Genomic DNA, 27,430 nt, shown 5'->3' on the forward strand with positions numbered 1-27,430 from the left:
TCTTCCAATAGAAGTCAATTGGATATTAGACATCTTAGAAATCTCTTCCCATAAATCCAACCTAGTTCCTCTTTCAAAACTGCCATATCCCTGCCTGATGTCTTCATGAACTCCCTTATTTGTTAAGTATTTAGCTAATTCACTGAAATATGGAAATACCCAAATGTGAAACATTACCCCTCAAAGGCTAACACCTTTAGATTTCGAACTCTAATACACTAATTGAAGGGAATGACTAACATAAGAAGCGCAAACCAAGTTAAGTAACGTTGGGAAAACCACAAGTTTTGATCCCTCATGTCACATTATATGCTGTTTCTTATTTAGCAGTCTGTAATGTGTGCCACGACCACAGCACTTAATTGGTAGCAGCAGGTTGGGCTTTAATTTCTCACTTTATTAATCATATCTTCACAAGTACCATCCTCTGAATCTGCTAACTCCATTCCCTGCACAATCATAAAATTTACATTCTCTTGAGATATTGAAGTTGGCTTTCTTCCAGTATAGACATTAACTTCCTGTCTTCTTCTCTGACACCCTGCCGACCTATGAAGCAGGAAATAAGAGGAATATGAAAATATCTGTGAATTTCCAACTTGAAAAATCACTTAGAACATACCAAAACCTACAACAGGATAAAATGAACTGTATGATCTCACTGAGGTTTACCAAATAATGTCTTACCCTTAAGCCTGTCTTACTAAACTGTACTTGATTTACTAGAAAGATACTCAGTTGAGAAAGTCAGGTCCATTAACACAATAGGTCAAAAGTGTTAATGTGCTTTTTAGAAAGTTTGCCCATACAGCTGCATGCAAAGTGGCTGTTGTAATAGGTGATTTGCTCCACAGAGAGGCCGTTCTGGATATGCAGCGTGAACAAAAAAAAGAAAGTCTTTAAAATGGAAATGCCCAATGGCCTATATTATTCTGTTTGAATGCCTACCCAAGCCTAAATACCTGACAGCGTACTGGGTTGTATTAGAGAGCCCAGCTCAGACTCCACTCTGTCCTCCTTAGAAAGTACTCTGGTCTGTTTCCCAGCGAGCTTGTGAAAGTGTAGGGGCTGGGAGTGCTTGCCAAATGGCCTCGTGTTATCAGGGCCCCTAATATCCAATTCACTTGTATATGGCCCTCGTGCATTAGAGCAAATTGCTAAAAATTCCATAAAAAGAGTTATTGTAAGGTTATAGAGGTTCTGAGAGGTGATTGATGCCTTAATTAGGCCTGTTAATAGTTTTCATAGCGGTGTGTTGTAATAACTAAACAGTCAGGTTGGGATTTAGGGTCACTATATTAGTTTGTTGAGTGCCACTAAATGAGGTTTCCTCTTCAGAACCAAATTATAATTTTATAGCTAACTCATAAACTTAACTCAGCTTAAATACTATTTAAAGGGCTCAGAGAGGTGCTTATTTACCAAGCGTTGAGCCACTAAGCTCTAAGCTGTAAAACTTGAAGTCCAGCTATTAGAATTCTTAGTCTTGACAATAACCACATTTTAAATAATGCTCTATATTTCATAATACAGAAAAGGTAAATTATAATACACTAAAGAGGAAATTGTAAGTATATGCATACAAGTATAAAGTAACATTCACTATTTCTGTCAATTTAAAAAGAAATATTGATAACTACTTCCAGTTCTCAGTGTTCCTATTAGATTGAGTCTAATTCCAATCGGTAGTGTGAGGAGGTAACACAAATATATTTGGTTTCCAAAGCACTATAAGAAAATATATCTTCAGAAGTTAAAATTTAATTTGAGAGTCTCTACTCTCTTAAATTTACATATTATTTAATTTTGTATTTGATTTATAAAGACTCCAGCATTCATCACATTATTAACAGCAACAACAAAAAAAAGAAAAGCATCTTTTGTATAAGAAAGAAAATAAGTGGCTCGGTGCTTTGGCTCATGCCTATCCCAGCACCTCAGGAGGCCGAGGTGGGCAGATCACAAGGTCAGGAGTTCGAGACCAGACTTGCCAACATAGTGAAACCCCATCTCTACTAAAAATACAAAAACGTAGCCAGGTGTGGTGGTGTGTACCTGTTCTTGGGAGGTGCTACTTGGAAGGCTGAGGCAGAATTGTGTGAACTCGGGAGGCGGAGGTTGCAGTGAGCCAAGATCACACTGTTGCACTCCAGCCCAGTGACAGTGCAGGACAAAAAAAAAAGAACATGAGCCTGCTTAAATTCTGCTCCTTTGATAGTATAATTGAACATTCTATTTTTTTTTTTTTTAGCCTTACTCCTAGAAGATGCTTTCACTGTGACCTTACATATGCTGTATCACCAGAACAATGGTGCACCTGTGGATCAGTAGTACAGGCATTTCTAACTTTATTTTATAAAGAGAGACAAAGCATATCATCTGAATCAGAGTGCACATCAATTTCTGATACCTGGATTCTATGCACGAAACCTTCTGAGAACCAATTCTCATAGTCTATTGATACAGCAAGTGAGCTAATTAGGAATATATAATTGGTATGGTTTGGCTGTGTCCTCACCCAAAATCTCTCTTGAATTATAATCCCCATAATCCCCAGGTGTCAAGGGAGAGACCAGGTAGACGTAGTTGAATCCTGGGGACAGTTTCCCCCATGCTGTTCTCATGATAGTGAGGGAGTTCTCATGAGATCTGATGGCTTTATAAGTGTTTGGTTGTTCCTCTTACGTTTATTCTTCTTCCTGCTGCCTTTTGAAGAAGGTGTCTTGCTTTACCTTCAACTTCAGCCATGATGGTAAGTGTCCCCAGCCATGTGGAAATGTGAGTCAATTAAACCTCATTCCTTTCTAAAATACCTTGTCTCAGGCAGTTCTTTATAGCAATGTGAGAACTAACTAATGTGACAATTAAAAACAAAGCTTTAGAAACATGGTATCTTTGCTTTGAAAATGGAGGCAAGATGAAAACTAATCCCTACCCACTGATCCTCTGCGACCTAAGGTCAGCCTGGTTCATGGGAGCAACTTGCAGGTAAGCATTAATGGTGGGATACAGAGGCTGTGCTGGCATAAAATGTAGATGTTGGATCCAAATCAGAAGTCTAGAAAAAAAGTGGATATAAGAAAATGGATAAAAATAGGTTATAAACAACAGCAAGAAAAGGAACATTAAGAAAAAGTAGTTCAGAGTAAGTAGTGATGGATGGAAGAGCTTTTGAGATAGCACACCTAAGTCTGCAGTAGAGTTTTACATAGTCCTGGCACATGTCTGCACAGACAATGTAAGAAATGTAGCACAATGGAACTGCAGTGATGGCATATGACCAGACTGGTGCTTTCAGAACTGATTATTAGAGTGCCTTATAACTAGGATGCCTGTAGAAAAAAACTGATGTTGGGAATTAAAAGAAATGTTCATTTATCCAGTTATTTGGTGTCCAATTATTTGATTTAAATATCCAGTTATTTGATTTAAATCATTTTCTATTACAATAACCGAATACCACAGACTGGGTAATTTATAAAAAATAGTTTATGTAGCTCACCATTCTGGGAAGTCCAAGAACATGGTGTCAGGGTCTGCTAAATGTCTTCTTCTTTATTTTTTGATGAAATCTTCCTCTGTTGCCAGGCTGGAGTGCAATGGCACGATCCTGGCTCACTGAAACCTCCACCTCCTGGGTTCAAGCAATTCTCCTGCCTCAGCCTCCTGGGTAGCTGGGACTACAGGCATGCACCACCATGCTCAGCTAATTTTTGTATTTTTAGTAGAGACAGGGTTTTACCATGTTGGTCAAAATGGTCTCAATCTCCTGATCTCGTGATTCACCTGCCTTGACCTCCCAAAGTGCTGGGATTGCAGGCATGAGCCACTGCAACCAGCCCTTACTAAAGGTCTTTCTGCTGTATCATGACATGGCAAGAGTTATCACATAGCAGAGGTTGCCAGCTCAGGTCTCTCTTTACAAAGCCAATATTCCCCATTGTAATTTCCCCACCCTCATGATTTCATCTAACAATAGTTGTCGCCCAAATGCCCCACCTCCAAGTACTATCAATGTTTAACTTTTGGAATTAAGCTTCCAAAACATGAACTTTTGGGGGGACATATTCAAGTGATAGCATTTGGCAAAATATAGGCTCAGACGACATGCACAATGTTGTTTACATACAGTAAGCTTATTTTAACTCAAGTTAAATAAGTGTAGTTTAAATAACTTGTTTAGATATTACAGATATGTAAACAACTTTGTTTTGGTGAATAACTACTTAAAAGCTGTTTATTTTCAAAGTGTGATGAATTGTTTATTCATTTATCAACAAATAATTACTGTGCTTACCATTTGCCAAGCATGGTAAAGTAAACCTGATTACAAATGAGAGATTCATTGAGCCTGCAGTGAAACCTTGAATCCAGCACTTACTTGATAAGTGACCTTAGACTGTTCTGAAGCATTTGGTATCTTTCTTATCTTTAAAATGGAAAAATTACTTACTCCATAAGGCTAAATTGAGATTTTTTTTTTTAAATGTGAGCTGCCTAGATCACAGACTGGTCAAGTAGGAATAATTTTTGAATCTTTATTATTATGGAAAAGAATAAGTCATATTTCTTATCCTCAAAGAAAATATAGTGTAATGGGAAACAAAAAGTTACAAAATAGAGGCACATGAAGACTTTTTTGGGAGGTGATGTAGATATATAGTTACATATGATACCACCAGAGATTTCTCCCCCTCAAAAAATTATTTTACGATTGTAGGCGATAGACTTGAGTTCTACGTGAGCCCAAAAACTTGTGTCAGCACAACATTCAAGAATAACACATTAAAGAGACACTAGTTAAACTATTAAACCTAGATTTTGAATCAGAAAGCAAATGTTATAATACAAAGGACAGGAACTCAGATGCAAATTTCAATTCTGGTTCCAAAACGTATTTTCTAGGCAATTCATCAAAATTTAGTAAACCAATCTGTAATGCCTTACCCAAAATTTTCTGGATGTTAGTTATTCCCTGAGGATCTAATTATAGAGGCTCAATAAATGACAATGGTTGTTTTACCTCATTATTTAATATGCAAATATGTGACATGTATGAAACATGAACATGTCATTTCTCTGTATATATACTTCATCCTGTCTTCAATGTCTGTAAGACAAAAATATCAATTATTAAGCATAGTTTATAAACCCTGCTAGACCTCATTTCTGCCTTAGGCTCCAGTCTATTTTTAATCACTCCCTCTTTACTTCTAGGCACCCCGTGATTTGTTCTATCATCTTTTCATGACTTTGCCCACATGCTGTTTCCTCTGATTAGAAACTGCTGTTATCCCAAACATAAAGACTCATTCATGATTTCTCTCTACCAAGAGTCTTGCATTTCCCCCACCCCTACACAAAATGAAGTAGGTGCCCTTTTGCTCTGTTTCAAAGTACTCAAGATCACATATATTTTGGCATTTTATTGCATTTGTTTCTCTAATTTTCTGTCTACTTGACTCAAATTCCTTGAGAGAAAAGACTGTCTTCTCTACCTGCCTCTTTGGGATCTGGCTCTGAGCTGGCCATATGGAGATTGGTCAATAAATGTCTGTGGAATGAATCAATCAGTCCTTGAGAAATATAAAATGTAAGTGTGAGTAGAAACAGTATATAAATTAGAAAGATGCTTAAGGTACATGAGAAATTTGACATGGGAATTCTCCCTCTCTGGAAAGGCTCTTAAAAAAATCTGGAAGATTTTGCATTCAGTAAGATCTGTCTAAAATCCTGCTATAAATGAATTTCTCTCTGGCCCTAGGACTCTGAGATAGGAGGAGGTGCTTTTCTATTACCACCAACTAGACCTTGCTGAGATTTTCAGAGCATTGGCCTCTATGAATTCTTCCTCACTGCAGAATCCTACTTTTAGTGGCATTTTAGCTTAACCACAAATGAGATCATTTCTAAATATAGAATCTATTTTCCAACACATCTAACTACTTCTGATTCCAGATGTTTTTATGTACTAGAACCCCCTGGGAAATTTAAACCAATTATATAGGCAATAGCCTGGTTACTTAAACTTACAAAAATTAGCTTTTCTCTCTTCTTTTTACTTCTTGTTGAAATAATTTAATGCTTTGTTGTTGTTGGAAAGTCTCACATAATTGCTTTCCCTCCATTTCATTTGATTGAGGAGGCCTGACCACTGGGAGTCATTATATTAACCACTCCTCCATGTAAAACAATGAACTGTTCCTGGGCAAAGCTCTTTTCACTGGTAGTAACATAAACTCACTCAAACTAGCTTTAGTAAAAAGAGGGACTTGATTATAAGTAAAAAAGGGCAGTAAGTATAGTCAGCCTCTCAAGACTAGGGACCTGGAAAACAAACTGGAAACAAAGGAGTCTCTCTACCTCATTTAAGAATACAGTAGGCTTCATAAATATTTTCTTATGAGAAGTATCTGTTTATATCCTTCATCCACTTTTTGATGGGGTTGTTCATTTTCTTGTAAATTTAAGTTTCTTATAGATTCTGGATATTAGCCCTTTGTCAGATGGGGTAGATTGCAAAAATTTTCTCCCATTCTGTAGGTTGCCTGTTCACTCTGAGGAGAGTTTATTTTGCTGTGCAGAAGCTCTTCAGTTTAATTAGATTCCATTTGTCAAATTTTGCTTTTGTTGCAGTTGTTTTTGGTGTTTTAGTGATGAAGTCTTTGCCAATGCCTATGTCCTGAATGGGATTGCTTAGGTTTTCTTCTAGGGTCTTTGTGGTTTTAGGTCTTGCATTTAAGTCTTTAATCCATCTTGAGTTAATTTTTGTAAAAGGTGTAAAGAAGGGGTCCAGTTTCAGTTTTCTGCATATGGCTAGCCAGTTTTCCCAACACCATTTATTAAATAGGAAATCCTTTTTCCATTGCTTGTTCTTGTCAGGTCTGTCAAAGATCAGATGGTTGTAGATGTATGGTGTTATTTCTAAAGCCTCTGTTTTGTTCTGTTTGTCTGTACATAGGTTTTGGTAGCAGTGCCATGCTGTTTTTATTACTGTAGCCTTGTGGTATAGTTTGAAGTCAGGTAGCGTGCTTTGTTCTTTTTGTTTAGGATTGTCTTGTTTATAAAGGCTCTTTTTTAGTCCCAAATGAAATTTAAAGTAGTTTTTTCTAATTCTGTGAAGAATGTCAATGGTAGCTTGATGGGAATAGCTTGAATCTATGAATTACTTTGAGCAGTATGGCCCTTTCCATGGCATTGATTCTTCCTATCCATGAGCATAGACTGGTCTTTCATTTGTTTGTGTCCTCTCTTATTTCCTTGAATAGTGGTTTGTAGTTCTCCTTAAAGAGGTCCTTCACATCCCTTGTAAGTTGTATTCCTAGGTATTTTATTCTCTTTGAAGCAATTGTGAATGGGAGTTCACTCACGATTTGGCAGTTTGTCTATTATGGCGTATAAGAATGCTTGTGATTTTTGCACATTCATTTTGTATCCTGAGACTTTGCTGAAGCTTGAGGAGATTTGGGGCTGAGATGATGAATTTTCTAAATATACAATCCTGTCATCTGCAAACAGAGACAATTTCACTTTCTCTCTTCCTATTTGAATACCCTTTATTTCTTTCTCTTGCCTGATTTCGCTGGCCAGAACTTCCAATAGTACATTGACTAGGAGTGGTTAGAGATGGCATCGTTGTCTTGTGCCAGTTTTCAAAGGGAATGCTCCCAGTTTTGTCTATTCACTATGATATTGACTGTGGGTTTGTCATACATATCTCTTATTATTTTGAGAGATGTTCCATTAATATCTAGTTTATTGAGTGATTCCTCAAGGATCTAGGACCAGAAATACCATTTGAGCCAGCAATCCTATTACTGGGTATATACCCAAAGGGTTAAAATCATTCTGCCGTAAAGACGCATGCATATGTATGTTTATTGCAGCACTGTTTACAATAGCAATGACTTGGAACCAACTCAAATGCCCATCAACTATAGACTGGATAAAGAAAATGTGGCACATATATACCATGGAATGCTCTGCAGCCATAAAAAAAAAAAATGAGTTCATGTCCTTTGCAGGGACGTGGATGAAGCTAGAAACCATCATTGTCAGCAAACTAACACAGGAACGGAAAACCAAACACCACATGTTCTCATTCATAAGTGGAAGTTGAACAATGAGAATATATGGACATAGGGAGGGGAATGTCATATACTGGGGCCAGTTGGGGGTGGACAGCAAGGGGAGGGATAGCATTAGGAAAAATACCTAATGTAGATTATGGGTTGATGGATGTAGCAAACCACCATGGCACATGTATACCTGTGTAACAAATTTGCACATTCTGCACATTTGTTCCACAACTTAAAGTATAATAAAAAAAAGAATATAGTTTTAGGTATTTTACTCTGTGTGTAGACATTTCATTAATTCTTTTCTTAGCCACTGCCATTTCCTCCTTCTCCATAAAGTGCCAGAGTGTGGTTGCTTTAAAACTCATTAGTTTACATATCTTTCCAGCTTGAATTGTGGGATAAAACTAATTACATATAATTTTTTTTGTTTTTGTAATCCCAGCTACTCAGGAGGCTGAGGCAGGAGAATTGCCTGAACCCAGGAGGCGGAGGTTGCGGTGAGCCGAGATAGCGCCATTGCACTCCAGCCTGGGTAACAAGAGCGAAACTCCGTCTCAAAAAAAAAAAAAAAAAAATTGTTGTTTTTTTTTTTGAGACAAGATCTCACTTTGTCACCCAGGCTGGAGTGCAAAGGAGTGGTCTCAGTTCACTGCAACCTCTGCCCCACAGGCTCAAGTAATTCTTTGATGTCAGCCTCCCAAGCAGCCAGACTATAGATGCACACCACTATGCCCAGGTAATTTCTCAATTCCATTTCCAAATGCTTGAGAGAAGGAAGCAATTAGCCTGAATTTAAGTTGTGTATAATTTTGTATGACTTTATAGGTGAGATAAAGGGAGCAAGGATTTAATATTATACTTTGTGCAAATCATACAGCTAGCTAAGGGAGAATTAAAAATTGAAACTGAGGATGAATTTGAGGCTCAAATCAGAACCACATGCACCTAATTTGTAAAGATCAGATCAGTGAACTTGAGATATCTATCATCTGAAATACTTTGATATTCCTTATGCTATAACCATTCCAATTCTACTTTTCTAGCTATTTTGATATGTACAATAGATTATTGTAAACTATAGACACTCTACTGATCTATGTAACACAAGATCTTATTTTTTCTACCAAATCATATATTTCTACCCACTAATCAACTTCTTTTTATTCTCCTATTCCCCCCACTTCTTAGCCTCTGATAATCACCAACCTATTCTCTATGTAAGAGAGCCACATTTTTAGCTTCCTCATATGAATAAGAACATGTAATATTTGTCTCTTTGTGCTTGGGTTTATTTTACTTAGCATCCAGTTCCATCCATGTTACTGCAGCATTTTATTCTTTTTAAAAATAACAGAATTTTATTCTTTTTAATGGAATGATAGTATTTAATTGTATATATGTATTGCATATATTTATATTTTAAATAAATGTATTTTTTATATAAATATGTACTACATGTTCTTTATCCATTCATCCTTTCATGGGAACTTGGGTTGATTCCACAATTTGGCTATTGCGAATGGTGTTGCAGTAAGCAGAGTGTAGACATCTCTTCAATATATTGATTTCTTTTCTTTTGGATATATACCCAGTAGTGAGATTGCTGGATTATGAAACAGTTCTATGTTTTTTTTTTTTTTTTTTTTTTTTTGAGGGAAAACTATACTGTTCTCCTTATTGGTTGTACTAATTTACATACCCACTAACATTGTGCAAGGATTCTCATTTCTCCTCATTCTCATCAGCATCTATTATTGCCTATCATTTTTATAAAAGCTATATTAACTGAGGTGAGATGATATTTCACTGTGGTTTTGATTTGCATTTGTCTGATGATTGGTGATGTTGAACATTTTTTTTAACATACGTGGTAGCCATTTGTGTTTCTTTTTTTGAGAAATGTCTATTTAAATCTTTTCTTTTTTACAATTTGATTATTTGTATTTGCTATTGAGTTGTTTGAATTTCTTATATATGTTGGTTATTAATTTCTTGTCAGATGCACAGTTTGCAAATATTTTTTCCATTGTGTGGATTGTCTCTTCACTTTGTTGATTGTTTCCTTTGTTGTCCAGAAGCTTTTTAGCTTGATTTGTTTCCATTTGTCTATTTTTGCTTTTGGTTCCCTATGCTTTTGAAGTGTTACACAAAAAATCTTTGCCTAGACCAACTTCCTGGAAAAAGACAAAAAATCATTTCTCCAAAGTTTTCTAGTAGTTTAATAGTTAGATGTCTTAGACTTAAGTCTTTAATCCATGTTGATTTGATTTTTGTGTATGATCAGAGATAGAGGTCTAGTTTCATTCTTCTGCATAGTTATCCAGGTTTTCCAGCACCATTAATTGAATAAACTGTCCTTTCCCTATTTTACAGTCTTGAAACATTTGTCAAACATGAGTTGGCTGTGAATGTGTGGATTTTTATCTAAGTTATCTAATCTGCTGCATTGGTCTATTTGTTTTTATGCCAATAGCTTTGTAGTAAATTTTGAAGTCAGATAATGTGATGGCTTCAGTTTTGTTCCTTTTGCTCAGGATTGTTTTAGCTATTCAGAGTCTTGTGGTTCCATACAAAATTTAGGATTATTTTTTTTATTTCTGTGAAGAGCATCATTGGTATTTTTAAAGGAATTTCATTGAATCTAAATTACTATGAGTCATATTGTCATTTAAAAATTTTGTTTCAATTCATAAAAAGGAAATATATTTTTACTTTTTTCTATCCTCTTCAATTTCTTTCATCAGTGCTTTTTATTTTCCCAGTGTAGATATTGTAATTCTTTTGTTAAATTCATTTCTGGGTATTTTATATTATTTGTAGATATTATAAATGAGATTGCTTTCTTAATTTCTTTTTCAGATTTTTTTGCTGTTGACGTATATAATTACTAATGACATTTGTATGTTGATTTTATTTGCATATAATTTACTGAATTTACTGTCAGTTTCAACAGTTTTTTTGTGTTGAAGTCTTTAGGTTTTTCTGTATTTAAGATCATGTTATCTGTGAATAAAGCTAATTTGACTTCTTCTTTTCCAATTTGAATGCCCTTTATTTTTTTCTCTTGCTTAATTACTCTGACCAGGACTTCTAGTATTAAATATAAGTAGGAAAAATGTCTTGCTTCAAATCTTAGAGGAAAGACTTTCAAAGTTTAACTTTACCCCATTTATTATAATGATAGCTGTGGGTTTGTCATATATAGTAGGCTCTTGTTTCTTTATTCAGCCAATCTGTGTCTGTTAATTGAAACATTAAGTCAATCTACATTCATAGGCAGATCCCTGTGAACAGAGGACATCAAACCCCTAAATTCAGCTGAGTCTTCTTTTTTAGTATTCTGGCACCCTTTTCTGAAGGGTTTAATTTTTTTCTTGGAGTTTAGGGGTATTTTGTTTTGTTTTGCTTTGTTTTTGTCCAAAGAAGCTACTTTCCCTGAGATAGTCACCTTGCAGGACATTGCTAGTTCTGGACAAGACCTATATCCACTACCCCTCTTTTCTTCTAGACTTATAATTAGACTCATGTTCCTGCAGGCCCAGATGGGTGAGGTCAAACTGTAAATCACAGGACTATGAGCTGTAGCCCAAACTAACAATATTTTCCAGTGCATGCAGAAAGAAATATGAGAAATATGTATGGGAATTGATATTAATGGTATCAGATAATAGTGGAAGAAAAAATGTTAAACAAAAATAAATGTATTGAAATGAGAACAGGAAGCAGAGAATTTGAATTCATTGTTGCAGCTTCAAGGATTAGAAAAGGCTTTAACAGTTTGATTGGCTATTTGGCTGAAACCAAGTTGAAATGCCAGATTAGCCTTGGTATACCCTAGAAGAAGAATTCTAAAGCTTAGAGAGATGTAAATGATAGATTTATCATGTGAAACTTGGTTACTCATTCTTCAAAGGTCCAGAGGAAACATGTTTCAATATAACTTTAAAAAATAAATCTGTAAGGAAAGTCTCAGCAATGTCGAAGAGCCTCATGGTTATCCTCACTGCAGGTCAGAAACTACAGTGGGAAATGTTGCCACTGAACTGGGATTGTTAAATGCAATGGACATAATTGTATCCTACAGTGTAAAGCCAAGTGGTGGCATGTAATTGTGAATGACAAGATAGGATAGTTGCCTTAATGAACAGGTCAAAACAGTAATTAGAATGGTCTGATTTGCAGAGATTAAGGGATTGGCTAGTTGATTATAGTCTCCCTAAGGGAAAAAATAGTTTGATCATCTAGTAAACTTTTAATTGATATTTATGAACCAGAAACTTTTAGGTCAAATAAACAGAATCCAAATGTAAATTACCTAAACAGTCATGGAGTCTTAATAAATTCCTAGATTGGATTCAATTTACAAAACTGGAACCCTTGAATTAAGAGGACACTGGGTTTGCTTACAAAGGGACCCACTTAACTGTCTAAAAGTTATACTAATAATCTTCCTTCCAGCATTCCCCATGCAATAGGAAAAGAAAATTGTAAGACATTTTCAGGGATTATTGGGTACTAGCTCTGGCCTGATAATAGTTCCAGGAGATGTAAAACACTAGTGTAGTTTACAATTCAGTGAGGAGCCTTATGGAGGTCAGGTCATTAGTGGTGTTTAAAGTCATGTCTATCTTACAGTGGGTTCAGTTGATCCTTGAACACACCCTGTGCTATAGTATGTCTAGCTGACATGGGCATACTGGCAAAATCTCTGCATTGTGTTTTTATTCTGTGGAGTGAAGGCTATCATGGTGGGAAAGGCCAAGTGAGAAACACTGGAAACACCTCTATACAGAAAATGGTAAATCAAAAGCAATACTTGATTTACAGGGATTACAAACATTAATGCTACCATCAAGGACTTGAAAGAAAAGATGATGATTTTTACTCATCCCCATTCAACTTATTTATTTGGCCTGTCCAGAAAGCAGATGGAACTTGGAAAATGAAAGTGAAAAATAGCAAGCTTAACTAAGTGTTGATGCCAATTGTTGTAGCTACTGTCCCAGATGTGGTTTTATTGCTTGAACAAATTAACACATCTTCTGGTATCTGGTATACAGCTTTAACACAGAAAATGCTTTTTTTCTTAATACTTGTTAATAAAGACCACCAGAAGAAGTGTGCTTTCAGCTGGCAAGGCCAGCAGTACATCTTCACTGTCCTTCCTCAAGGGGATATCAACTTTCCGGTCCTATGTCATAATTTTTTTTCTTTTTCTTTTATTTTATTATGTCATAATTTAGTATTCAGGAAATTTGATCATGTTTTATTTCCACAAGACAAAATGCTTGCCTATTACATATATGACACTAACTTATTTCACCTCGTGAGCAAGAAATAGCTAATTACTATTGACTTATTGATAAAATATTTGCATTCCAGATGTTGAGAAATAAAATTGGCAAAAATTCATGGGCTTTTCCTTCCACTGAAATTTCTAGAAGTCTACTTCTATTATTGGTCAGGGTAAAATAAAGCAAAGATTAAATTGTTGCATCTACAGCCTTCTACAAGCATAAAAGATACAATATCTAGTGGGTCTCTTTGAATTTTGAAAACAATACTTTCCTCATTTGGGTAGGTTACTCTGGCCCATTTACCAAGTGGTCCAAAAACTATTAAATGTAGGCCAGAATGTTCTCCAACAGGTCTTGGCTACTGTGCAAGCTGTTCTACCACTTAGGCTGAATTATCCAGCAGATCCAAAGGGATGTGAAGTGTCATTGGCAGAGAGAGAGGTGCTGTTTGGACTCCTTAGCAGGCTACTATAGTGCATAATACTAGACATGCTTAGGATTTGGGGAGCAGATTTGCATCATATTCAGTGAATAATCTCTTTTTTCGTGGAAGATTTTTATTTGCTGCTGAACCTTAGTAGAGACTGAACCCTTAATCATTGGCCACCAAGTTACCATGTAACCTAAACTATCCATTGTGAATTAGGTAATTGTCTGATTCACCAAGCTATAAGGTTGGGTGTCTAGAACAGCACTCTATCTTCACATGGAAGCAGTATACATGAGATTGGACTCTAGTAGGCCTTAAAGGCTCAGGTAAGTTATATGATAATTGGGCCCAGGGCTCCTACTCTTGCTGCATTACCTTCTTTCACCCATCCCACACCTCTGACTTCCTTGTGAACTCTCTATAATTAGTTAATTGAAGAAGAGAAAGCTTTGGTCTGGTTTACAGATCGCTCTGCATAATATACAGGCACCAGTTGGGAGTAAGCAGCTGAAGAATTGTAGACCCTTTTTTGGTCTTCTCTGAAAAATGGTGGTGAAGGAAAATGCTCCCAGTGTGTACAACTTGGGTTTATCTTTCTTGGAAGGAGAAGTGGCCAGAGGTTAAAAGTCTATATTAATTCATAGGCTGCAACCAAGTGTTTGGCTGGAAGGTCAAGAATCTGGAAGGAAGATGATCAGATAAGTACTGGAAGAGAAGTTTGGGGAAGAGGTATATGGATAAACCCTTTTCAATGGGTGAAATGTGGAAATATTTGCATTTCACCTCAATGCTCATCAAAGAATAATCTCAGCAGAGGAAGAGTTTAATTATCAAGTAGTTAGGACGACACATTTTGTGGATAGCAGTTAGCATTTTTCCCCAGGCATCCCCATGTATCATTGCTCAATGAGTCCATAAACAAAGTGGCCAAGATGCCAAAATGGCAGCAATAAAGGGTGTACATGGGCTCAGCAATGTAGACTGCCACTCACCAATGGTCAATTAGGTATAGCTAATGTTGTGTGTCCAATCTGCTAGCACCACAGAGCAACATGTGGTTTCTCATATGACATGATTCTTTGGAGTGATTAGTTAGTCATATGGTGGCAGATTGATTATACTGCATTAGTTCCATCACATAAAAGTGAGCATTTCACAGCAAACAAAAGTATCAAAAGAGTGCATGCTTATGGGGGTGGCACAACACACTATTTTTTGAGACAGAGTCTCACTCTGTTGCCCAGGCTAGAGTGCAATGGTGCAATCTCAACTCACTGCAATCTCTGCCTGCCGGGTTCAGGCGATTCTCTTGCCTCAGCCTCCTGAGTAGCTGGGATTACAGGTACATACCACCATACCTGGCTAATTTTTATGTTTTTAGTAGAGACAGGGTTTCACAATGTTGGTCATGCTGGTCTCGAACTCCTGACCTCGTGATCTGCCCTCCTCAGCCTCCCAAAGTGCTGGGACTACAGGCAGAATAAACAGCACCCAGCCACCACTCACTACTACTCTTAGTGATCAACTAGCAATTTTATTGGCTTGGTGCAAAAGTAATTGTGGTTTTAGACTGAATTTTAAACCATTATAACTAGGCTCAAAGAAATCTTTTTAAATCAAAATAGGAACCATTACATTCCACACATTTTTGCCAAGGAGAAATAAGTTTGTTTTTTTTCTGTAGCATAAAAATTCATATTTCAGGATTCAACTAACTCTTGCAAAGCATTTTCTGCATCCTGCTGGTTGCAGAAGCATTTTTCCTGCAAAAACTTGTCAAGATGCTTGAAGAAGTGGTGGATAGTTGGTGAGAGGTCAGGTGAATATGGTGGATGAGGCAAAACTTCATAGCCCAATTCGTTCAACTTTTGATGTATTGGTTGTGCAGCATGTAGTCAGGCATTGTTGTCGAGAAGAATTGGGTCCTTTCTGTTGAATGATGCCAGCTGCAGGCGTTGCAGTTTTCCATGCATCTCATTGATTTGCTGAGCATACTTCTCAGATGTAATGGTTTTGCTAAGATTCAGAAAGCTGCAGTGGATCAGACCGGCAGCAGACCATCAGACAGTGACCATGACCTTTTTTTGGTGCAAGTCTTAGTTTGGAAAAGTACTTTGTAGCTTCTTGTTGGTCTAACTTCTGAGCTGGATGTCACTAGTTACTGTTTAAAATCCACTTTTCCTCGAATGTTACAATCCAATTGAGAAATGGTTCATTGTTGTTGCATAGAATAAAAGAAAATGACACTTCAAAACGATTTTCTTTTTAATTTCACACAGCTTATGAGGCACCAATTTATCGAGCCTTTTCACCTTACCAGTTTGTTTCAAATACCTGTTGACCATAGAACAGCTAATGTTGAGTTCTTTGGCAACTTCTCGTGTAGTTGTAAGAGGATCAGCTTCGAAGATTGCTATTAACTGATCATTAACTTTCAATGGCTGGCCCCTACACTCCTCATCTTCAATGCTCTCGTCTCCTTTGCAAAACTTCTTGAACCACCATTGCACTGTACATTTGTTAGCAGTTCCTGGGCCAAACGCATTGTTGATGTTGCAAGTTGTCCCTGCTGTTTTATGACCCATTTTGAACTCAAATAAGGAAACTGCTTAAATTTGCTTTCTAACATTATTTCCATAGTGTAAAATAAACAAGTAGTAAGTTATTAGCAAAAATAAGTGAAGTGAGAAATACACATTAATGTATAACATAACCACATTTATTTAAGAATGTATTTCAATATCATGGCAAATTTCAATAATGCAAAAAAACTGCAATTACTTTTGCATTAATTATAATTATATATTACAGATTTCATTTCTTAGAACAATTTTAGGTTCACAGAAAAATTGAGTAGAAGGTACTGTGATTTCCAACATATCCTGTTAGGTTAATTTTTCTGACTGAGCTAAAAGATGTTTAGATAGAAAATAAAACATTATTTCTAAAATTATTTGTGAGACTGTTTCTAGCAGAGATTAACATTTGAATCACTAGACTGTTTAAAGGTCTGCTTTCATCAGTATGCGAAAGCATCATCCCATTCATTGAGAAAACGCATTGAACATAAAGGCAGAAGAAGAGCAAATTCTCTCTCTCTCTTCTTAAGCTAAGGCACGCATTGTTTGGACATCATATCTCATGATTCTCAGATCTTTAGATTCTGGGACTTATACCACCGGTTCTCAGACCTTATGCCTTGAACTGGGAGTTATATCATTGGCTGCCACCTGGTTCTCAGGCCCTCAGAATTGGACTGAATTATACCACTAGATTTCCTGGTTTTCCAGTTTGCAGAGAGCATATAATCGGAAATCTTGGCACTCATAATAATATGAGCCAGTTTTCATAATAAATCTCCTCTTATATATCTGTATATGTCCCACTAGTTGTGTTTTTCTGGAGACCCATGGCTAATACATATCTCTTACTTCCAAACATTCATAGCTTCACCCATTACCAACATTACCCACCAGCGTAGTACATTTGTTGCAATCTTTGAATCTACATTAACACACTGTTATCACCCAAAGTCCATGGTTTACATTAGGATTCAATCTTGCTGTTATATATGCTATGGATTTGAACAAATATATTAACGTCATGTATCTACCATTGTAGTACTATAAAGAATAGTGTTACTGCCATAAAAATCTTCTGTGTGTGATCCGTTTATTCCTTCCTGCTCCCTTATCCCTGCAACTACTGATCTTTTAGCTGTTTACACAGTTTTGCCTTCTAGAATGTCATATAATTGGAATCACACAGCATCATAGAATTTTCAGATTGGTTTCTTTTAGTAGTTAATGTGCATTTAGGTTTCTTCCATATTTTTTATTTCTGAATAGTTTATTTGTTTTTAGCACTAATTAGTATTTTATTGTCTGGATGTACCATATTTATTCCTTCATCTGCTTAAGGACATATGGTTGCTCCCATGCTTCTGCAGTTCTGAACAAAAGTGCTATCAACATTCATGCACAGGCTGTTGTGTGATTATACATTTTCAGTTACTTTGGGTGTATACCAAGGGGTAAAATTGCTAGACTGTAATAATAAGAATATGTTTACTTTTGTAAGAAATTGCCAACCCATCATCCAAAGTGGCTGTATCATTTTGCATTCTCACCCGTAATGAATGAGAGTTAGGGTTGCTCTACAATTTCACCAGCATTTCATGTTGTAGGTGTTCTGGATTTTGCTAAGCTAATCCAGATGTGAATTGCTATCATATAATTGCATTTCCCTCATGAACTGTGTTGTGGAACATACTTATGTGATTATTTGCTATTTGTGTATCTTCTTTGGTGAGATGTCCTTCAACATTGTTAGCAATGTTAAATAAAGTTGAGTTTTAGGAGTTCTTGTATATTTGGAATAACAGTACTTTACGGATATGTATTTTGCAAATATTTTCCCCAGTTTGTAGCTTGTCTTTTCATTCTCTTTACACAAAGTTGAAATTTGTAATTTTAATTGAGTCCAGCTTAATAACTATTTCGTTATTTGATCTTTAATGTCACATCTGAAAAAATCATTGTCAAACTGCAAGGTCTTCTAGATTTTCTTCTATGTTATCTTTTAGGAATTTTATAGTTCTGCGTTTTACATTTAGATCTGAGATATACTTTGAGTTAGTATTTGTCAAGGGTGTAAAGTTTGTATTCAGATTCCTTTTATGTAGATGTGCAGTTATCTTATTACCATTTTTTAAAAACCCTCTTGCTCCATTGTATTGTCTTTGCTCCATTGTCAAGTATCAGTTAACCATATCAGTCTATTTCTGGGCTTTCTATTCTGTTCCACTATCTGTCTATTATTTCACCAGTACCACACTGTGTTGATTACTGTGGCTTTACGCTGTCTTAAAGTTGAATATTGTACATTCTCTAACTTTGTTATCTTCAACATTTTGTTGGCTATTATGCAGGTTTTTTTGTTTTTGTTTTTTTGCCTCTCCACATAGACTTTAAAGTTACTCTGCTGATATCCGCAAAACAGCTGTTAGGATTTTTGTTGGAATTACATTGAATCTATACATAAAATAGGAAATAGCTGACATCTTGACAACAAGAAATATCCTTCTATTTATTTTGTTTTTATTTCTTCATCAGTGTTCTATAGTTTTCCTCCTTTAGATTTTGTACGTATTTTTTATATTTATACCTAAGTATTGTATTTTAGGGGTGCCAATGTAAATGATAATAAATTTTTAATAGCAATTTCTAGCAAGAGTTTATTCATTGTTGCTATATTGGAAGCGATTAACCTGTATATTATCTTTGTTTCCTGAAACCATAATAGAATTTCTTAGTCGTTCCAGGTGTTTTTTTTTTTTCTTTTTGGATAATACTTTCAAATTTTCTGTGTATGTAATTATGTAATCTGTGAACAAAGACAGTATTATTTTCTCCCTCCTAATTTGTATACCTTTGATTTTCTTTTCTTGTCTTATTGCATTAGTTAGACTTTGCATTAAAATGTTGAAAAGCAGTGGTGACAGGATATCTTTGCCTTATTCTTAATCCTAGTGGAAAAGCTTTGCATTTCTCACCTTTAAATATTAATGTTAATTTTATGTTCTTTGTAGGTTTTTTAAATCAAGTTAAGAAAGTTTCCCTTTATTGTTTAATCCACTAGTAAAAGTTTTGCTTCTTGTCCTATGACCTTACGATGCTCTACTACTCTAAGGGCTTTGTTTCAAAATGAGAATTTCTTATATCAGGAAACAAAACAATGATCCCACCTAACTGGGTGTTAGGTCTGCAACAAAGCCTCTTTGGGCTCCTTGTGCACCTGAATCATCTAAGGAGGGAGTCACTTTGCTGTTAGGAAAGATTAATTCTGATTATCAATGGAAAATTAGCCTGCTGTAACACAGTGGGTATAAGGAAGAACATGTCTCCCTCAGGGAAGTTCATGGGCTTTTGTCACTGGGAAACTGCACTTACTTTTGCACCAACCTAATGGCAATTGATTGAAAGATTGCGTACCATAACGTAGCGGATTTAACTCATAAATTAACCATTACAGTTTACCTGACATGGTAAATTGTTAAAATGTAAAATGTAAAAAGTTCATGGAATAAATGATAACAACTAAATTTACATACAAATTCTAATAGTTTTGTCACTTTGGAAATGAATATCAAGGTCACTGTATGAGGCAAAAACAAAACAAAGCAAAAAAATGACCAGGTGAGATGCTTGCTTAGAGTGAAGAGAGTATGAAATGGGTAGTGGGAAGAGAGAACTATTAAAAGCTAACACTATGTTGTCAGTTGCAGAGACAAGAAGTGTAATTGTTATGAGTATTTCTTGCCTTTATTTAAAGATAAATATGTTCGTATGTGTGTGCATCAAATCTTTGCTTTCTACCCTTTTTTATGCCCTTATCTACCATAAGATGTATTGGATAATGGTTGACTTTAAATCATGGTATTTAAGTTTAAGATTTGAAGGAGAAGAGTGAACTTCATGTAAGGACTGTGCCAACTCTTCTGGGAAAAGGGTTAGTGTGTTTTCAGTTGCACACAGAATTGCTGTATCATGTTACACGGAAGTATGACTTTATTGTTGTCTTTATTTGGAAATGAAGTATGATTTAGGGAGCTGTGTATGGACACCATATGACAGGTAAACTGTAATGGTTAATTTATGAGTTAAATTTGCTACATTATGGTACGCAATTATTCAATCAATTGCCATTAGGTTGGTGCAAAAGTAAGTGCAGTTTTTTTTTCTTTCTCTCTCTCTCTCTCTCTCTCTCTCTCTCTCTCTCTCTTTTCTCTCTCTCTTTCTCTCTTTCTCTTTCTTTGACTGAGTTTTGCTCTTATTACCCAGGCTGGGCAGTGGCACTATCTTGGCTCACCACATCCTCACCTCCCATTTTCAAGAGATTCTCCTGCCTCAGCCTCCCAAGTAGCTGGGATTACAGGCATGCACAACTATGCCCGGCTAATTTTGTATATTTATTAGACACAAGGTTTATCCACATTGGTCAGGCTGGTCTTGAGCTCCTGACCTCAGGTGATCCACCAGCCTCTGCCTTCCAAAGTGTTGGGATTACATGCGTGAACCACCACGCCCATCCACCATTACTTTCAAGAGAAAAAACCGCAATGACTTTTGCACCAACTTAATACTTGAAGTGTTGCTGTAGAGGCATTTTCTAGAAGTTTTAACAACTACAATCAGCTAATTTTAAGTAATGACATTATCCTCAATGGTGGGCCTCATCCAATAAGTTGAAAGACCTTAAGTGCAATACTGAAGTGTTTCTAAGAAGACAAATATCTGTCTAAACCTGCAGCATCAGTTGAATTTTGAGACTTTGGGCCTGCTTTACAAATTTTGGACTGGACAACCCTTACAATAATCACACAAACCAATTCCAATTTCTTTAAATACATCTCTGTATATACTCACGTGCACAATCATGGATGTGCATATGCATACTCATGCATGTAACACAAAGGCACACACATATAGTGTATTAATATATGGAAATATGCTTGATTTTTGTGTGTTGATCCTGTGTCAAAACTCACTCATTAGTTTTAGTAGTTGAGTTTTTGTTTTTGGGGTTTTTTGGAGGAGACCTATATTGAATGTCTATACAGACAATCATGTTGTCTGCAAATGAAGCATAATTTTATTTCTTTCACTTCAATTAGTATGACTTTAATTTCCTTTTGCTTGCTTTATTGAACTTGCTAGAACATGCAGATTATGCTGAATAAGAGTAAGATGTACAGACATCCTTGCCTTGTTACCTATCTTAGGGCAAAGAATTTAGTCTAGAATTAAGTGTTCATTGATGGCTTTTTGTAGATTTTCTTAATGAGATTGAAGGTTTTCACCATCAATTTCTATTTTTCTTAGAGTGTTTTTTTAAGTGTTGGATTTTTTTTTATTTTTATTTTTTAGGGGGGATGGGGTTTCACTCTATTGTCCAGGATGCAGTGCAGTGGTGTGATCTCACCTCATTGCAACCTCTGCCTCTCAGGTTCAAGCAATTCTCCTGCTCAGCCTCCAAGTAGCCTGGCTTACAGGCACCCACCACTGCACTTGGCTAATTTTTGTATTTTTCAGTAAAGAAGGAGTTTCACCATGTTGGCCAGGCTGGTCTCAAACTCCTGACCTCATGTGATCCTCCTCGGACTCCCAACGTGCTGGGATTATGGGCCTGAGCCATCACACCTGGCTGGTGCTGGATTTCTTAATATTTTCCTCTGTTATTTAGCTTAATCAGAATTTTCTTCTTTGACTTTTTGATACTGTAGATTGGATTGTTTGATATTCAAATATTCAACCAGGTCTGAAATCCTGAAATAAATTTCAACTGGGCATAGTGATAATTATTTTGTGTATTTTTGGATTTTGTTTGCTAATATTTTTTGAGTGTTTTTCATCTACATTTGAGACTTCTTTGTCTGTAGTTTTTTTATAACTGGAGGGGGGAAGCTGCCTTAACTTACTTTTATATTTCAGTAATACTGGTCCTATTAAATGAGTTGGGCAATATTTCCTCATCTTCTGTTTTCTGGAAGAGATTGTTAAAAATTTGTAGTAATTCTAATAAAAATGTTTGATAGAATTATCAATAAAACCATCAAACATCTATGTCTAGAGATTTATATTTTGAGAGAATTTTAATTGTGACTTTAAGGTATTTGATGGTTGTAGGTCTCTTCAGATTATCTTATGTGAGTTTCAGTAATGTGTGGTTTTTGAGGAATTGATTCATTTATTCTAAGTTGTCTAGTTTATGAGTGCAAAGTTTTCTGAAGTATTCCCTTGTTGTCTTGTCACTGACTGTAAATCTCTAGTGATATCTTCCACTTTATTCCTGACAGTGACAATTTTTGTTCTTTGTCCTTTTATATTAGTCTTGTTGGAGATTTACTAATTTTGTTGATTTATTTTACATAAGATTTTTGCTTCATTTGATTTTTCCACATTTTAAAATAATTTTGCATTTTATTAATTTCTGTTATATTAACTGATTCCTTGGCTTGTTTTGTAATTATTTTGCTTTTCTTTTTATAGTTTCCTGTGATAAGAAATTAGATTATTCATTGATCTCTTTCTGTGCTTTTAATGTAAGAATTTCTTTGCTATAATTTTTTTTTTATCACTGCTTTAGGTGCCTTCCACATATTTTGCTGTGCTTTTCCTTTTCTTTCAAATTCAATTTTGTTTATTTATTTATATATATTTAAGTTATACAATATGATGCTTTGCCATGCCTATATATAGTTAAATGATTATTGTAGTCAAGCCAGTTAACATGTCCATCATCTTATAAAGTCATCTTTTAAAATTTGTGAGATCACTTAAAATCTACTCCATTAGTCAATTTTCTGTGTATAATACAATATACTAACTATAGTCTTCATGCTATAAATATGTTCTCTAGACTTATCCTGTATAGCTGCTCAATTGTACCCTTTGACCTTCATCTCTGCATTTCTGCCCTAACTCCACCTCTGGTAACTACCATTCTGCCATCTATCTATGTATTATACTTCTTCAAATATGCCAGACTGCTCATTTTTTAATTGCTATAAGGAAATATCTGAGACTGGGTTATTTGTAAGGAAAAGAGGTGTAACTGGCTCATAGTTCTGCAGTCCACCCAGGAAACATGGAAGCATCTGCTTCAGGGAAGGCCTCAGGGAGCTTTTACTTATGGCGGAAGGCTAAGCAGTAACAGGCATCTTACATGGCAAAAAACAGGATTGAGAGAGAGAGGAGAGTTACTGTTAAACAACCAGATCTTGAGAGTACTCGCTCACTATCATGAGGACAGTACCACAGAGGAAGTCCACCTCCATAATCCAATTACCTCCAACAGGGCCCCCTACCTCCAACATTGGGAATTACAGTTCCACATGAGATTTGGGAGGAGACACGATATAAACCGTATTAACATGTAGTAGAGAGGAAGCAGAATGTTTCTTTTTTGGTCTGGCTTATTACACTTAGCATAATATTCAACTGGTTCATCCATGTTGCTACAAATGGCAGAATATTTTTAAAGCTGAATAATTCATTGCACATAATTACTTTAGTCATTTATTGATGGACATTTAGTCTGTTTTCATATCTTGCCTACTGTCAATAATGCCGCAATGAACATGAGTGTGCAGTTGTCTCTACAAGATGCTCATTTCATTTCCTTCGAGTGTATACCCAGCAAGAGATTTCTTGGTCATATGGCAATTCTATCTTCAATTTTCATAGGAAACTCTACACTGTTTTTTTCCATAATGGCTGCAACAACTTACATTCCTATCAACAGTGTACTAGAGTTTTCTTTTCTGCACACCCTTACCAACGCTTGCTATTTCTTGTCTTTCTAATAATAGCTGTCCTGTTGGGTAGGTAATATCTTATTGTGATTTTGAGTTACATTACTGTGATCATTAGTGATAATGCACACCTTTTCCTATACCTATTGGTCATTTTTATATCTTGTTTAGAGATGTCTATTCAGGTTCTTTGCCCATATTTTAACTGGATTATTCATTTTTTGCTGTTGAATTTTGTGATTTTCTCGTATATTTCTAATATTAACTCCTTTTCAGATAAATTGTTTGTAAGTATTTTCACACAGTCTGTATGCTGCTTTTTCTGGAAACTTTTTACTTTGATGTAGACCTACTTTTGAACTTTTTCTTTTGTTTCCTATGCTTTTGTTATCCTATCCAAAATCTCCTGTGTAGACCAACATCAAGAAGATTTCGTAGCTGGACTTGGTGGCTTAAGCCTGTAATCCCAACATTTCAGGAGGTCAAACTGGGAGGATTAATTGAGCCAAGGATTTTGAGACTAGCCTGGACAATATAATGACACATGGTCTCTAAAAAAGTATTTTTTAAAAATTAGCTGGGCATGGCAGCATGCACCTGTAGTCCCAGGATTGCAAGCCTAGAAGGTCAAGGCTGCAGTGAGCTGTGATCATGCCACTGCACCACAACCTGAGTGATAGAGTGAGACCCTGTTTAAAAATAAATAAATAGGCCGGGCACAGTGGCTCAAGCCTGTAATACCAGCACTTTGGGAGGCTGAGGCGGGTGGATCACGAGGTCAAGAGATGGAGACCATCCTGGTCAACATGGTGAAACCCCGTCTCTACTAAAAATACCAAAAATTTGCTGGGCATGGTGGCGCTTGCCTGTAATTCCAGCTACTCAGGAGGCTGAGACAGGAGAATTGCCTGAACCTAGGAGGCGGAGGTTGCGGTGAGCCAAGATCGCGCCATTGCACTCCAGCCTGGGTAACAGGAGCGAAACTCCGTCTCAATAAATAAATAAATAAATAAATAAATAAACAAACAAACAAATAAATAAATAAATAACAACAAAATAATTTTTTAAAAGAGGCTTTCTCCGTATATATTCCTCTAGGAGTTTTTGGTTTCCAGTCTCATATTTAAATCTTTAATGCATTTTAAGTTAAATTTTGGATATGGTGTAAGATGTGATCCAGTTTCATACTTTTGCATGTGGTTAGACAGTTTTCTCAGCATCATTTATTTAAGAAGACTATGATTTCTCCATTGTAATTTTTGGTGCCCTTTTCAAAAATTAGTTGACTGTGTATGCTTGGCTTTATTTCTGGGGCTCTCTATTTTGTTCCATTGATTTATCTATCTGTTTTTATGCCAGTACTATGCTGTTTTGATTACTACAACTTTATGATGTAATTTGAAATGAGTTAGTGTGATACGTCCAACTTCATTTTTCTTTTACAAAATTGCTTTGGCTACTTTGGGTTTTTGTGGTTCCATATGGATTTTAGTATTGCTTTTTCAATCAAAATTGCCATTGCAGTTTTGATAGAGAATATGTTGAATCTGCCTATTGCTTTGGGTAGTGTGGAACTTTTCACAATATTAATTTCCTGTTCAATTGTGTCTTAAAAATATCTCCTTTGAGATGCATGGGTTGCATTTAAAAATGTGTTTGTGTGTGTGTGTGTGTGTGTGTGTGTGTGTGTGTAAGTTTCCACAGTTTTACAGATTTGCTTGTTGTCTTTCTGTTATCGCTTTCTAGCTTGATTCTATTAGGCCCAGAAAACCCAACATGCAAGATTTAAAGTCTTTTAAATTTGTTGAGTTTTTTTATGGCCCTGGTTACGGTCTATTTTTATAAATCTTCCATGGGCTCATAAAAAATGTGTTCTGATGTTTTTGGTTGCTGTGTTCTATAATGTCAGTTAGATTCTGTTGCTTGTGTGCTTCAGATCTACATTCTTGCTAATATTTTGTCTAAAAGTTCTCTTAGTTGCTGAGTAAGGAGTGTTGAATTTTCCAACTATAATTATGTGTGTTTTCCTTATAGTTTCTACTACATGTATTTTGAGGCTCTTTTATTTGGTACATATACTTTGGGGTTGTTATGTTTTCTTGTTGAGTTGAGTAATTTATTATTATGTAACATATCTCTGTAATAATTTTATTTGCTCTGGAGGCTACTTTATCCAATATTGATATGTTTTCCTTGCCTTTTTTGATTAATATTTGCATGTATGTCTTTTTCACCCTTCTACATTGAGCCTACTTAATGTCTTTGAATCTGAAGTGACTTTCTTGTAAGTAGTATCTGGTTAATGATATACTCCAGTGGTCCCCACCCTTTTTGATACTGGGACTGGTTTTGTGGTTTAGTGGAAGACAACTTTTCCATGGACTAGGCTGGATGGTTTCAGGATGAAACTGTCAGCCTCAGATCATCAGGCATTAGTTAGATTCTCATATGGAGCATGTAACCTAAATCCCTTGATTGCACAGTATACAACTGTGTTCTAGTGCCTATGAGAATCTACCACTGCTGATCTGACAGGAGATGGATGGAGCTCAGGTGATCATGCTCTCTCATCCACTGCTCACCTCCTGCCGTGCAGGCTCATTCCTGGTACAGGTCCATAGCCCTGGGGCTGGGAACCCATGATGTGTTCTGCTTATCAACTCTGCCATCTCTATTTTGATTGATATATTTAGAACATTTACATTTAAGGTAATTATTGATATACTACAGCTTAAATCTGTCATTTTATTACTTCTGTTGTATTTGTTTTCTCTGGGTCTTGTTCCTCTTAATTTTCTGTAGGTTACTCACATTTTCTAAGTATTCTTTCGTGATTTACTTATAGCATGTTTGAGTATATTGCTTTGTATAGTTTTCATAGTGGTTGCTGTGAGCATTACAATATATGTGTGTAGCTTGTAATTGTCTTCTGGCATCAACATCTTGCCACTCTAAATAAAATTGTAAAAAATATCACTTTCATTTAGGTCTTTTAACCTCACCAACTTTTAAATATCATTGTCTTGAATATCAGATGATATTTTCTTTCAATATCAAATCTAATTTATAAAACTCATGAGGAAAAGAATAGCCTATTGAATGTATTCATGATTCTGTTCTTTCTGTTGTTTCTTTTTGCTTTTTGATATTCTAAAATCCCTTCCTTTATTAGGTTCTTTTTGTTTGAATAATTAGGACAGTTTTGAATGGTAAGTCTGTCAGTAACAAATTCATTCACTTTGTGTCTTTTGGGAAAGTTATTTTTTTCTTTGTTATTAGCAAAGAATAGTTTCAGCAACTATAGAAT

At 35.8% G+C, this 27,430-nt stretch overlaps 1 pseudogene; it reads right to left on the bottom strand.

Annotated features, from left to right (window-relative positions):
- Window positions 1–15,405: 15,405 nt before the first annotated feature.
- LOC128932476 (histone-lysine N-methyltransferase SETMAR pseudogene) lies at window positions 15,406–26,764 on the bottom strand (annotated as a pseudogene).
- Window positions 26,765–27,430: the final 666 nt, after the last annotated feature.

The sequence above is a fragment of the Callithrix jacchus genome, chromosome 6 (assembly GCF_049354715.1).
Source record: "Callithrix jacchus isolate 240 chromosome 6, calJac240_pri, whole genome shotgun sequence".
NCBI classification, from domain to species: domain Eukaryota; kingdom Metazoa; phylum Chordata; class Mammalia; order Primates; family Cebidae; genus Callithrix; species Callithrix jacchus.